The sequence below is a fragment of the Mastigoproctus giganteus genome, chromosome 8 (assembly GCF_048544385.1).
Source record: "Mastigoproctus giganteus isolate SK-2022 chromosome 8, ASM4854438v1, whole genome shotgun sequence".
Lineage (NCBI taxonomy): Eukaryota > Metazoa > Arthropoda > Arachnida > Uropygi > Thelyphonidae > Mastigoproctus > Mastigoproctus giganteus.
Genome location: NC_143582.1, coordinates 211,252,205 through 211,265,347, shown reverse-complemented (window position 1 = coordinate 211,265,347; position 13,143 = coordinate 211,252,205). Strand labels below are relative to the sequence as shown.

The window sequence follows — 13,143 nt, the reverse complement described above, 5'->3', positions numbered from 1 at the left end:
ACTATCTTGTTGCATTATGCATGAGATCAATAATCGCTAACGCAGATCCTATGTGTAAATTTGGCCTGTGTCACTCTCAACTGTTACACTATCTGAAATATTCTGTATGATTAATAAGGCCAGTGTAAATCCCATCATTATCAATTTTTTTTTTTTTAGTGTCTGGATAGTTTTATTGATTAAAATAATACATAACACATGTCACGATTTGAAAAACTTCGTGCTAAACAAACCATCAATAAATCTTAAATGCCAGTTTCAAGATCACTTTCCACTGGCAGGGGCTAAAATAACTTCGTTAACCTTTATTCCTTCTGTATAGAAAAATTTAAGTTACTTGAATATCCACCACCTGCTTTTTTGAACACTGACCTCTAGCTTATTTTCTAATGGGATGCAGATAATTTAATTACCATCGTTCTTTTTAAAATTAAATCCTGTCTTATCCATAATAAAAACAAATTGCTTTAGGCATGCTTATCTTCTATAAAGTTTTTAGACAAGAGCAGATTTTTATACTTGGAATAATCTTAACTTAAATGTTAGAAATATATGAGAGGTAATATCTTTCATGCATTTCTAACATTAATTTGCACAACTACACCTTCCTCTGCATACTTTGATTCTGGTGTTATTTTACTTCTGAACAGCTATTAACTCTACACAAATCTGAAATCTATCTATATCATACCATGGAATATTGTTCTCACATCTCAAAGATGCTAAACTATTCAAAAAATCTTTGACTCTATTCAAAGGAGAAAAATCAGTTTAGTCAATGACTTGAATGGCAGAACTTATGCCTCTTCTCTTCATGTAGCAGGAAGTAGCCATTACAATACCAAGGCAAATTATTGCTATTATGGATGCAAATGGGTTCCTACACATTTAACTGAATGTATATTATAAATAATAAAAAAAAGATAAATAAAATAAATTCAAGTTTAGTTCACTTTGAATAGAATTCAAGAAGAAATTATATTTTTTAAAATGAACTATTTTAGTTTTAGTGTTGATAAATTTTCAATTTACAAATTCTTCTATCTATTATAGTAATGGTTTTGACCAATATGGTAAACATTATTTTTTGTTCATGAAGCATACCTCTTCCAAATTGATTAATTTAGTGGAAAAGCATTACCTAAAACACTTTCATAAAATTTAAAAATTCCTCATATGGAAGTGTGCACACAACCAGCATTTGTCTTATTTAAAAAAAATAATAATAATAAAAAAAAAAGTTGCTCAGATAATGTTTATTTTAGCCCCTGCCAGTGGAAAGTGATCTTGAAACTGGTATTTAAGATTTGGTGGTGGTTTATTTAGCACAAAGTTTTTCAAATCATGATGTGTTATGTATTATTTTAATCAATAAAACTATTCAGACATTTAAAAAAAAAAAAAAAATGACAGTGATGGAATCTACACTGGCTTTATTAATCATACAGAATATTTCAGATAGTGTAATAGCTGAGAGTTTAAAATAACCACTCCAAAACAGGTGAGCATTGTAAATGGAAGAAAAAAAAAAGGAAGAAAAAAATTTGCACAACTGAAGAAAAAATTGAATTGAAAATGAAGCATGAGTTTCATAAAAACAAGGTGAAATTAATATGAAATTTCATATTAATTTCAAATTTTTTAATGCAATTTTAAAATTTTTATTAATTCAAATAATTTAAAAAATAGCTTACATTACTGCATTCAAACAGAACATGTTTTGGGGGCAGGCACACTGGAGAGTCACTCAGAGCTGCTGCTGATTTTAGGGGACTGTTAAATTTTGTTGTATATTCTATATAAGAATAGGCATGGTTCCACATTTAAAAACACAAAATTACAAAGACCAAATTTTCATGAAAAAGTGGCTCTAATTTTTCATGAAAATATATTTTTTATATAAGGTGCTTGACTTAGGGGTCAAAGACCTGGACTACTGGCCTTGTTATGGTTCTCCAATTTACTAGACAAACTATGATCTCGTTGCTATGAAATGCATATACATAAAAAATCTATCACATTTTATCCTTTTAATAATCTGACTTGGTGATTAAATATCCTTGTAAAAGCATAAAATCTAGGATGTGTAACATTCTGTTTTCTATTGTTATAACTGATCCTCTGTTTCCATTTTGATAATGTGCCTAGTTTTTCTAATTTAAAACTAATAAAAACATAACTGCATTCTATGAGGTGTGGCTGGAGAGCTCCAGTAATGACTTTTTAAGTAAGCTAATACTGAACTTACCAATTATTTAGTAAGCTTAATCATGAGCATTCCTGGAAATTTCTAGCACATCTCATATAATGCCAAAAGAAAGGTTGGTGATCTTTCAATTATTTCATCTTATATTCTGTAGCATCACTGCTAAATACCTCAAACATAAATTCTAAGGTTTTTGCTAAAATCTAAGGTTTTAAAATCTTTGCTTTTAAGTGGCTAAATGTTTCATTTTAAAATTTAGTTAAAGTTTAAAACAAGAAAAATAATATTTTGATTGCTATAATTTTGCTATTGTAAGTTAAAATTCAATTATGTTTGTGTATTAAAATTAAACTGTATTTTATAAAAAAATAAAGCTTTTCATTTGTTGTTTTTTCATATCTACAATTTAAACTAATACTTAATACTCTTAAATAGGACCACATAATAGGCTTTTTCTGGGTCATCAAATGCCTAGAACTATTCCTGTCTTCATATCCAATTTTTTTTTTCTTAATATGATAACAATCTCATCTGCACAACAATCACATCTGTAACTTGTTGAAATGCAGTATCTAAGTTGTCTTTACAGTTCCTGATGTAACGAAGAAACTATAAGTAAAACCAAATTTATGTGACCGTGTTATCTCAAATTTGCATTTTGATACTGCAAAGATTTTTCAGATTTTATTTCTCCCATTTTCCATATCCACTTTTTTTTTATGCTTTTTGATATTGCACTTGTAATAATTACAAAAGTGCCCGACATGGGTTTTATTAAGTTTAAGTGTTTTGCCCCTTGGTAGAGTTCATTGCATTCTTTTCTTTTAAGATTGATATCTTTAGAGTTTGCTTTTTCTAAGCCCTTCTACTGCAGGTGGGGGTGTAAATTATACCCTGCAGACTAGGTGAGGCCAACAATATAATCTGATCCAACTATAGAAATGCTTATATATTATTAATAATTAGGCTCTTTTACATTTTTAAGCTGGTTTCCATATGAAAAGAAAATTTCTAGACTGCCCTGTGTAGTTTCATTGGATTGTTTCTTGTCATGTTTTTTGATTGCCTATGGTCATTTCCCATAAGACTTTTCCTGACTTAGGGACATAAAATCAAGCTTGTATTAAAATTCTTTTGTGCAAAAGGCACACTTCAGCAGTAACAAAAAAAAAAACAAACCACAGTATAATACTAACAATTCTTTGAAAATCACCAACGTTCATATGAAAAGGTTTGTATAAAAGGTTCATGTCATATGATCAAGGCCAAATGGACTGAAGCTACAAGTTTCCATACATCACTAAAATACCATAAAAATATACATTCCACTGTTGAAAGTGAATAATGTATGTAGTGTTCACAGGTAATAATGGCATGTGTGTTATTTAGTTACTACTGGGAAGTAAGTATAACTAAAGACAGTTTCAGTTTCTCAGGACAAAATTTTTTGATACTATTATTTTTTATTTATGTAAACCCCAAACACGAGAGGTATTAGAACCTATAGTACTTAGTACCGTGCTTGGGATGGAGATTGAGAAGACGAAAAAAGATATTTGTTGACATTAGACTTGAACTTCTGTAGACTGTAATTTTCAGGAAATACGTATGAAGGAAGGTTGTTCCAGAAAATGGCAGTTGAATGAATAAATGAGGAAGATGAAAAGTTGGTTCTGTGAGTTTGAAGTTGGACAATAAATGGATGTTGGCTGGTGGCGGCATGTGTTCAGACTGTTTTGAAAGAGAGAGCGGGAATTGTAGAGGCCAATTCAGAAGAACAATGCCCATGGAAGTATCTCTAGAAAAGGCATGCAGCAGAAACAATACATCTATGAGATAGAGAGTGGAGAGACTCTGTTAGAAATTATTCATTAAATAACCTAACTGCCCTCTTCTGAATTTAATCTAGAAGCCTGTGAGAGGTTTTGGGAGCACCACCCCAGATGTGGGAACAATATTCCATTGTAGGGCGGATTTACGATTTGTACAGAGTGAACAGCTGTTTGGAAGAAAAGTAACGCCGAGAGCGAAAGAGAAAAACAAGTTTTTTAGATGCAGATGAAGCAATATTTGTAATGTGCTTGTGCCAAGAGAGATTAGAAGTCAGGGTAATCCCCAAAAGAGATATGTCATTTTGCCTAGAAATCGAAGTGTCACTAAAGATAAGCATAGGAGCAGAACAATCCTTTTTGTGAGATATAAGACAGGACTGAGTTTTAGAAGGATTGAAATCAACTTAGTTGTCTTTGCCCTACTGGAGAATTACCTGGAGATTGGCATTTAAGGAATTGGTAACAGATTTTCGAGAAGTTGAAGCTGATTGAGCAGGACAAGGTTTCTCAAAATGGAAAGTGGAATGCAATGTGCTATCATCAGCAAAACTATGGATAGGATTTCCAGTCAATGGAAGAAGGTCATTGATATACAAGAGGAAAAGAGTGGGGGAAAGAACTGAACCTTGGGGGACACCGGTATTAGTGGAGAAGTTAGAAGACAGAGAGCCATCTACCATCACCCTCAGTGAGTGATCAGAGAGAAAACTCAATAACCAATTACAAAAAACAGTTGGCAAACCATAAGATGGAAGCTTGTTTAGAAGACCTTTATGCCAAACACGATCAAAAGCCTTTGAGATGTCAAGAGCAACTACTTGTGTTTCACTAAACTTTTCATTTGAATTAGTCCATAAATGAGTAACATAAGCCAGAATATCACCAGTGGATCGACACTGACGGAATCCATACTGCCCATCGTTGATCAGTTGATAGGTTTCCAGGCAGTTTAAGAGTTGGTGGTTAATTGATTTCTCCATTACTTTAGAAAGAGTAGAAGTAATTGCAATGGGATGATAATTGGATGGGAGGGATTTGTCACCCTTTTTAGGAACTGGCTGGATATGAGCAAATTTACAAGCAGAAGGAAAAACACCTTTGGAATAAGAAAGTGAAAAATGGCAGCAAAGAATAGGAGTAAGTTCAGGAGCACAGGTTTTGAGAACAAGTGGAGAAATACCATTGGGACCTGGAGCTTTCTTAGCATCAAGTTTCATCAAAATCCTTCTGATATCCGTTTGACGGAAGACCACAGGAGGCATTGAATGGAGCGTGTTGGGAATGATGGGAGGTGTTTTACCAAGATCATTAATACATGAGCTGGAAGAAAAATGGGATGCTAGCAGGTCAGATTTATCCTTGGCTGAAGTGACAACAGAACTATCTGGTTTGGACAGAGGTGGGAGCAGAGATGGGCAAAAGTTGCGGCCAATAGCTTTGGCAAGAGATCAGAATGCTCGGCTACCATTAGGGCAAGAAGCAAGTTTTCTACTCTTCGCCTGTTCAAACTCTAGTTTGGACTGATTAATAACTGCTTTACAATTGTTGTGAGCTTTGGTGTAGGCAGAAAATGAAACTGAACAATTGGAAACAAGCCAATTACGATATGCAACATTCTTCCCTTTAACAGCCTTAGCACATTTATTGGAAAACCAAGGTTTACATAAAGGACAAGATTTTAAAGTGGAGTGCGGAATAAAGGATTCTATTCCTACAAGAATAATTTCACTGACATGATCTGAGTGAACGTTGATATCAGAAGTTTTGAAACAGTAATCCGACCAAGGAAAAGAAGAAAATAAATCTTGCAGGTCATCCCATTTTGCATTCTTGTAATGCCAAACAATACGAGTTTGGGAATAGCCATGAGATAAAGGCTCCATTGGAGAAGAGACAATCACCAAGTTGTGATCTGAGATGCCTAAATGACCGCTCACTTCGACCGTGTACTTAGAAGGGTTGTTTGTGAGAAAAAGATCAAGCGTGTCGACTGTATGGTTAGGATTGTCCGGTATTCTTGTAGGTAAATGAACAATCTGTGCAAGGTCATTAGTAATTGCAAAAGTCACAGCATCTTGACCAGATGGGTCGGTGTGACTAGAAAATGGAAGCCAGCTGGAGTTGTGAACATTAAAATCACCAAGGAAAATTACCTCACTGTTAGGAAAGTTGGACTGGAGAAAGTCAAGTTGCAAAGCGAGGAAGTCAAAGAGCTCCAAGTTATTAGTGGAGTTGGGTGAATGGTAGAGACAACAGATGAATTTGACACAATGAGGTAGAGAGATTTTAAGCCAGAGAAGATCGAAAAGAGGAGATTCCAAATTACCAAGTCTCTGACAGGGAATATCGGAATAGACATATGCACAAATACCACCTTTGAGGCAAAAGGAATCATATAGCAAATAATTTGGGCAACTAAGATGAGAAATGGTTGAATCAACCGATAATTGAGATTCTGTCAGAAAAAGTACATGGTATTTGGTAGACTGCAAGTGGAAGTGTACATTGTTGAGATTAGAATTGAGACCACGTGTATTTGTGAAATGAATTATGAAGTGTTTGGAAGGTTTAGATCTTTTTGCAGATAAGCTAACTCTATTAGTTTGATAATTCATGCTGTATTCAATAGTAGGAAAAAGTGGGTGGGACATGCTGTACGAAGTAATGAAATTTTTGGATATGGCATACACATGGTAAGAATATACCCAGATCCTTGACATAATGTGGCCTCGACAATGCCTCCCACATACACACTACTCGGACTCGCTCAAGTCACTATCTGGCAGAGTAGAGGTAGCAAGATTATACACCAGCTGATCCGGAAGCCTCCTAGAGAGTTACCAATAGGTTCGGTCCGGTGTACTAAGTAGCGGCCAACCTGCAAACGCCGTTTTAGAGTTGAACCCTCGAAATATAAGGAAGATCGGATCTCGCCATGATGTTCATCATAACCTCAAAAGTCATCAATCATACTGTATGATGGAAGAGATGGGGAAGGGTTGACCGGAACTTAGCTCTAGAGACTAAACATGGGTTCCACCACTTCAAGCCTCCAATAAGCAAAGTGGTGGTATTTCACTGTTTGATGAGAGTCTTCTACCACCTATTACTGCCTGGTAGCACAGAGGGGCGGCATTTCTCCATGTGGTGTGGGCACCACACCTCGACCCCTGCTTATGTTGGTTTACATTGGGTGGTCATCCACTGTGTGCTTGTGCATGGAGGTTATACCCAGGATTACTAACAGTCCCACCAACGTGAAGGTGCAAGCAGAGGATATGGCTGTCACAGACCATCCGGACTTTGCTGAAATTGGGTCCACTTGACTTGAGTGTCACCCGAATATCAGTTCCATCAGTGTTTTAGACTCCAAGGTAGCAAGTACAGCTTGTCTAGCATATCTGAGAGAATGTCTGTGACAACCTCAAGGACCCTAGGATTATATCACAAGCTCATTAATAATTGTTTTGCATTAGGTAAGTTAGCCAAAGCAAAAACAAGGCATAACTGCTGTGGTCTGCAGTTTTTATTTTCACTATGTAACTGGGACATGAAAATTTTACTTAATTTTATTTAACATTTACCTGATGTCTTGAAGTTGTGAGAAAGGTACGCATGGTTGAATATATATTATTAAAATTAAATTAAAGGGAACACTTCATACCATATTTAATGATGAAAGGTAAGTTTATTTGTTACACTGTGAGGTTACAAATTCTAGTTACTACTGGGAAGTAAGTATAACTAAAGACCATTTCAGTTTCTCAGAACAAAATTTTTTGATACTATTATATCACAAGCTCATTAATAATTGTTTTGCATTAGATAAGTTAGCCAATGCAAAAACAGGGCATAACTGCTGTGGTCTGCAGTTTCTATTTTTACTATGTAACTGGGACATGAAAATTTCACTTAATTTTATTTAAAATTTACCTGATGTGTTGAAGTTGTGAGAAGGGCATGCATTTTTGAATATATATTATTAAAATTAAATTAAAGGGGACACTTCATACCATATTTAATGATGAAAGTTAAGTTTATTTGTTACAGACTGTGAGGTTACAAATTCTTACAACTCCAATCACTAAATATCCATATGCAAATAATGACAATATTCATTATGGCATGTTATCATTAGACCTACATTTCAAAATCCCTCCCTCGCCCTTATTATTTTCCAACATCCTTTCAAGTTGGCTTGATGAAATGTTTCCATAGTGAACTTAGGAACACTGCCATTTATCAATGAAAATGTAGTGATTTTATGTATTAGGTGTAAAGGCTTTTGAAACTTCGCAGGGTACTTTGAATATACTTAATTTCCATCATTAAACATGGTATGAAGTGTCTCCTTTTGATTGTTGGCAATAAAATTTAATTTAATTTTGTTAATATTCATCTGATAGTATGAATCAGAGCTGTAATGATTGAGAATATACATTTGACACCTTTTCTACCCCATATCACATACTATGGAAGGTATTTAGATGATGCTCTCAATGAATGAGCATATACATTTGATGCCTTTTCTACCCCATATCACATACTATTGGAGGTATTTAGATGATGCTCTCAACAACTGATGCCTTTTCTACCCTGTATCACATACTATGGGAGGTATTTAGATATGCTCTCAATGATTAAGCATATACATTTGATGCTTTTTCTACCCCATATCACATACTATGGGAGGTATTTATATTGAGGTAAACGTCTCTTATTATTTTACTAATAGTAATTGTGTGGCATGTGATGCAAGAAAGCAAGTGTACGAGCTTATGCAGCATCAGCCAAAAAAAAAAAAAAAAAAAAATTCACACAATCATTCCCTCTAAATGGAATGGTTATATAAACTCTAAAAGGAAGGGGATGAATCAGATTGGTCCACTTGATATCAATGGTTCGACATCCCATATACCCACCTGTTTCACGATGACTGCCATCAGTCCCTGAAACCCCCAGCACCCCTTGCTCCAGACCACTGCTTATTCTAATAGAAGTAGTATAAGATTTTATTTACTTAAAGATATAATTACCATCAGGGATAAAGGAAAGGGTTTTTGCTTCCATAATGTTAATATTCATCATGTGGTCTGCATCATGTGTAATTTTGCTAAATTACATTCCATTTGCCATGGAATGTAATTTAGCAAACTTGCAATATTACCTTTTGCGCCTTTAACTGTTCACCAAAAATCAAGTAAGTTTAATTTTAATATCTGCCTTCTTAATAAATTGGTGAACCGCTATTTTAAGAGAGAGAGAGAGAGAGAGAGAGAGAGAGAGAGAGAGAGAGCAAAGATAAAATGTCAATAGATAATAATTTTCTTAAAAATAATACTGTGTATTATTTTTAAACAATTTAATATTTTCCCTAAATTATTTTATAGGAAGATAAAAGCAAATTAATAACAAAGCAAACTTAAATCTGTGCTCTGAAGTAATAATCCTTGTATGCATATTTTTGCAAAAACATGCATATTATGATCAAAATTTAAGCAGAACCAAAATAATTTTTAATAAGTATAGAAAGAGTACATGCTTGAAATGCAGATTGTGGCAGTGTTGCCATACAGATGACACTGTGAGTTGAATTTAATGGCTTTTAATTAAAATTATGCTAAATATACTCAAAGAGCTCTCAGTAATATTTTCGTTAAAACAAAAAACATAAAGACTGCATCTTTTAGCAAAAAAAAAATTGATAACTAATATAGCTGGTTTTACATGATCTAAAATAATAATAAAAAAGCAGTGTCATACAAAGTATGACAACACTGCTAGTAGCCAAAAGAGACAATAGACATTTAAATGATTTTACAGTTCTGTTTAATTAGCTGTATTGTACAATTACAGAAATAACATTCCATCTATATTTAAATGGCGAGAGCAAGAGAGAGAGAGAGAGAGAAATGAAAATTACAAAGTAAAATAACATTTTATACAGTTCAATAACTTTTTTCTTGAGAAATTTACATTAAATCAAATTGAAAACTGATATTACTGCAGCATATTTGCATATGTACAGCATCCATTATAGCTAAACATGCATAAACATAACAGATGATTCATGCATATCAAGGAAAGCAAATTATTTAACATTCTGTGAGCTCTTTGAGTATAAAGGAAACAGTAATTTTTCTACAGAAATGGTTAATTTGAGAAAGAAATCTAGGGTTTTTATACATGAAACATTAACTCACAGTGCCAGTTTACTTACCAAAGAAGTTCAGAAGAGATTCTATTAATTGCTCACGTAGTATGCTGAACGCACAGCAATAATTATCTTTCATGGATGTCTGTTTCGTTATACTCATCTTACAACTGATATCTTAATCAAAATTTATAATGATCCATTTAAACAAATTTTTTTTATGAAAGTGAAGAAAAGGTATTGAAGGTACCAATGGCTACTGAATTTAACCAATACCTATGCATAACTAAAACAAACATCACAGTTAATGATAGACAAGTTTCATAATGGTTGTAGATAAGTAACAACTGCAGTATAAACTTAAGTTAAGAAAATTAAAGTTTGTATTTGTGAGTTTAATACAAAATATAAGACTATCATAATATACAACATATGTACAAAATTATGACTTATTTTTAAGATCTTAAATTAACAGTTATAAATGGAAATAAAATACATTCATCAAAATGAGGACAATACAGTTTTTATATAACCAATATTCTTACAAAACAATTCATTATACTTAAGTATATAAAGTATATTCAACTGGCTAGAAAAGAAATATATACAGGAAGAAACTAAATTCCATACCCAGATTCAAAATGTTCATAATAGTCATACTGAAATATCTCAAGAATGAAACATGATAGGGTTATAATGTGGTTTGCCAAAATTAGCCAGTTTAACTGTAAAAATTTTAGTCTTTATGATATTAGTTTTTGAGGGCCATCAAAGAGATATCTCTCTAACTACATAAGAAAACAGATAAAATTCAATCAAAAAGTAAGAGTGATTTTATAAGGAATATTATTTTCCAACATCAGAAAATTACAAGTTTAAAGATGTTAAACAGAGTAATTAAGAACATGAACTGAGTTATAGAAGCATATGCTTAACATGACCCACCCCTTCCCTTCAGATATATTATAGGCTTGGACATGTAACTGTTGTATTTACATGCATATTCACCACCCTCATGTAATGATAAAGCCACAAGATTTTCTGGCAGAAAAAAATTAATTTTAATTTCCCCATATAAAAGAGTTGCAGTGTCATTTTGTTAATTTTTAGTTCACACATAATAATTGCATTAAAAATGGGGCACTGTTACGTGCCCCATTTTTGAACATCACTTTTGAACTTCTGCTAAAGCTATCAAATTGTTTTTGTATGGAACCATGTGAAAATAAGTGTTATTATATTTACTGCATAAAGCAATATGGTATTTATGGTATAACAAGTGGTGGTATAGATGGGCAATATGGCTGGTAAGAAATGAACTCCACTGATGAGGGCAGGATCATCAAAGTTTCGAAAACCATTTCTGGAATCTCAGAAGGAACCAAAAATTGGCAAACATCAAAATGATATAGGTGATAACAGTGAGTCTAAAATCAGTGTTTTAAGTGATGATGTAGATTTCTAATAAATAGGTATCTTTCTTTCATTTCAAGCTTTATTAAATAGCAGCCTTTTTTTTTTTTTATTTCATCAACTACACATGTAAAAACTGCTTGCAGATGACTTTAAGTCTGTAATTTATTTTACAGCAGAAACAACTATTATGCAACACAAAGTATATTTGGTATTTTTTGCTGCTATCATTTGGAAAATATGCAATATTAGATTTATAACTTCATATTGAAAAACTAGATTTAAAACTTCATTTTCTTCTTGCCATTTATTGGGTAGGATCATCAAATGTTCCATATTGAAAAAAGGTATGTCACAAGCCATATTTTTACCCTCTGTGATAGTACAGCAAAATCACCCTGTTGTTACATGTTTGGAAAGATCTGAGTCTGAATTTAATCAGAGACTAGAGGATGTAGTTAGATGGAGGTGATGTAACTAACTATATCTTCAATCTAGGATGTAATTAGCTGATGTAAGGTGAAAGTAGTAGGTTTCTCTCTCCCCATGATTTTCCCTGCTTCTTTCATCATAAGATCCAACTAACTGCAATCTTGAATAATGAGAGGTCTTTAAAATTCTCTAATCAAATTCTGGATTTTTTTCAGCCTGCACATCATGCAAATCAGTTTGTGTGAACACACACACACACACACACACACACACACACACACACACACACACACACACACACACACACACACACACACACACACACACACACACACACACACACACACACACACTTCTATAAGCAATTACCCTGGTTTGTTTTTGTTTGTTTTGTTGTTATTTGGAACATTAGCAACTAAGGCCATATTGCTCTGGGGATATGCGTGGGTCATTCACTGACCTTTCTACATCCTCCGTATTTGGTGGCTCACGGGCTCGAACCCCAGTCTAATCAAGAAGCATATGCTACGCACTGCTGCTCCTGCCCACCTGGCTACGGAGGTGCTTTTACCCTGGAACAAGATGGCCTAAGATGCTCATGTGCTACAAAAAACAAACATAAGGAACAAACAACATTTGCATATAAATTATCAGGTGATACAGAAACCTATGGTAAATATAAATTAGTGTGTAATCAAGTCATAAAAGAGGTTAGGCAAGCTAAGGCTAATTATGAGAAGTCTCTGGCAAATAATGCAGAGAAAAACAGCAAAAACTTCAATGCTTATATTAACAGTAGAAGGAAAGGGTTGAATCACATTGGGCCACTTGATGTCTGTGGGTTAACTGTTGCTGACCTTGCTCAGGGTGCAGACAAATTGAATAGGTATTTTGCATCTACATTCACACACGGGGAATTCTTTAGGGATGGGGATGCCAGAAGTTTATCAAACTCTAATGAGGATCTAAATGACTTTGTGATAAATGAAAGGAAAGTAGAGGAGAAATTGTTGAGGATGGACATAGAAAAGGCACTTGAGGCAGATGGAATCTATTCAATTATATCAAGGAAAGCAGCAAAGGAGGTAAGCAAATCCTTCACCTTG

The 13,143-nt window shown here is 33.7% G+C and overlaps 1 protein-coding gene across 3 annotated transcripts in view; it reads right to left on the bottom strand.

Annotated features, from left to right (window-relative positions):
• The window catches only part of LOC150082242 (protein Obscurin-like), an 865,351-nt gene that overhangs the window by 251,023 nt on the left and 601,185 nt on the right, over window positions 1-13,143 (bottom strand). The window lies entirely within an intron of this gene.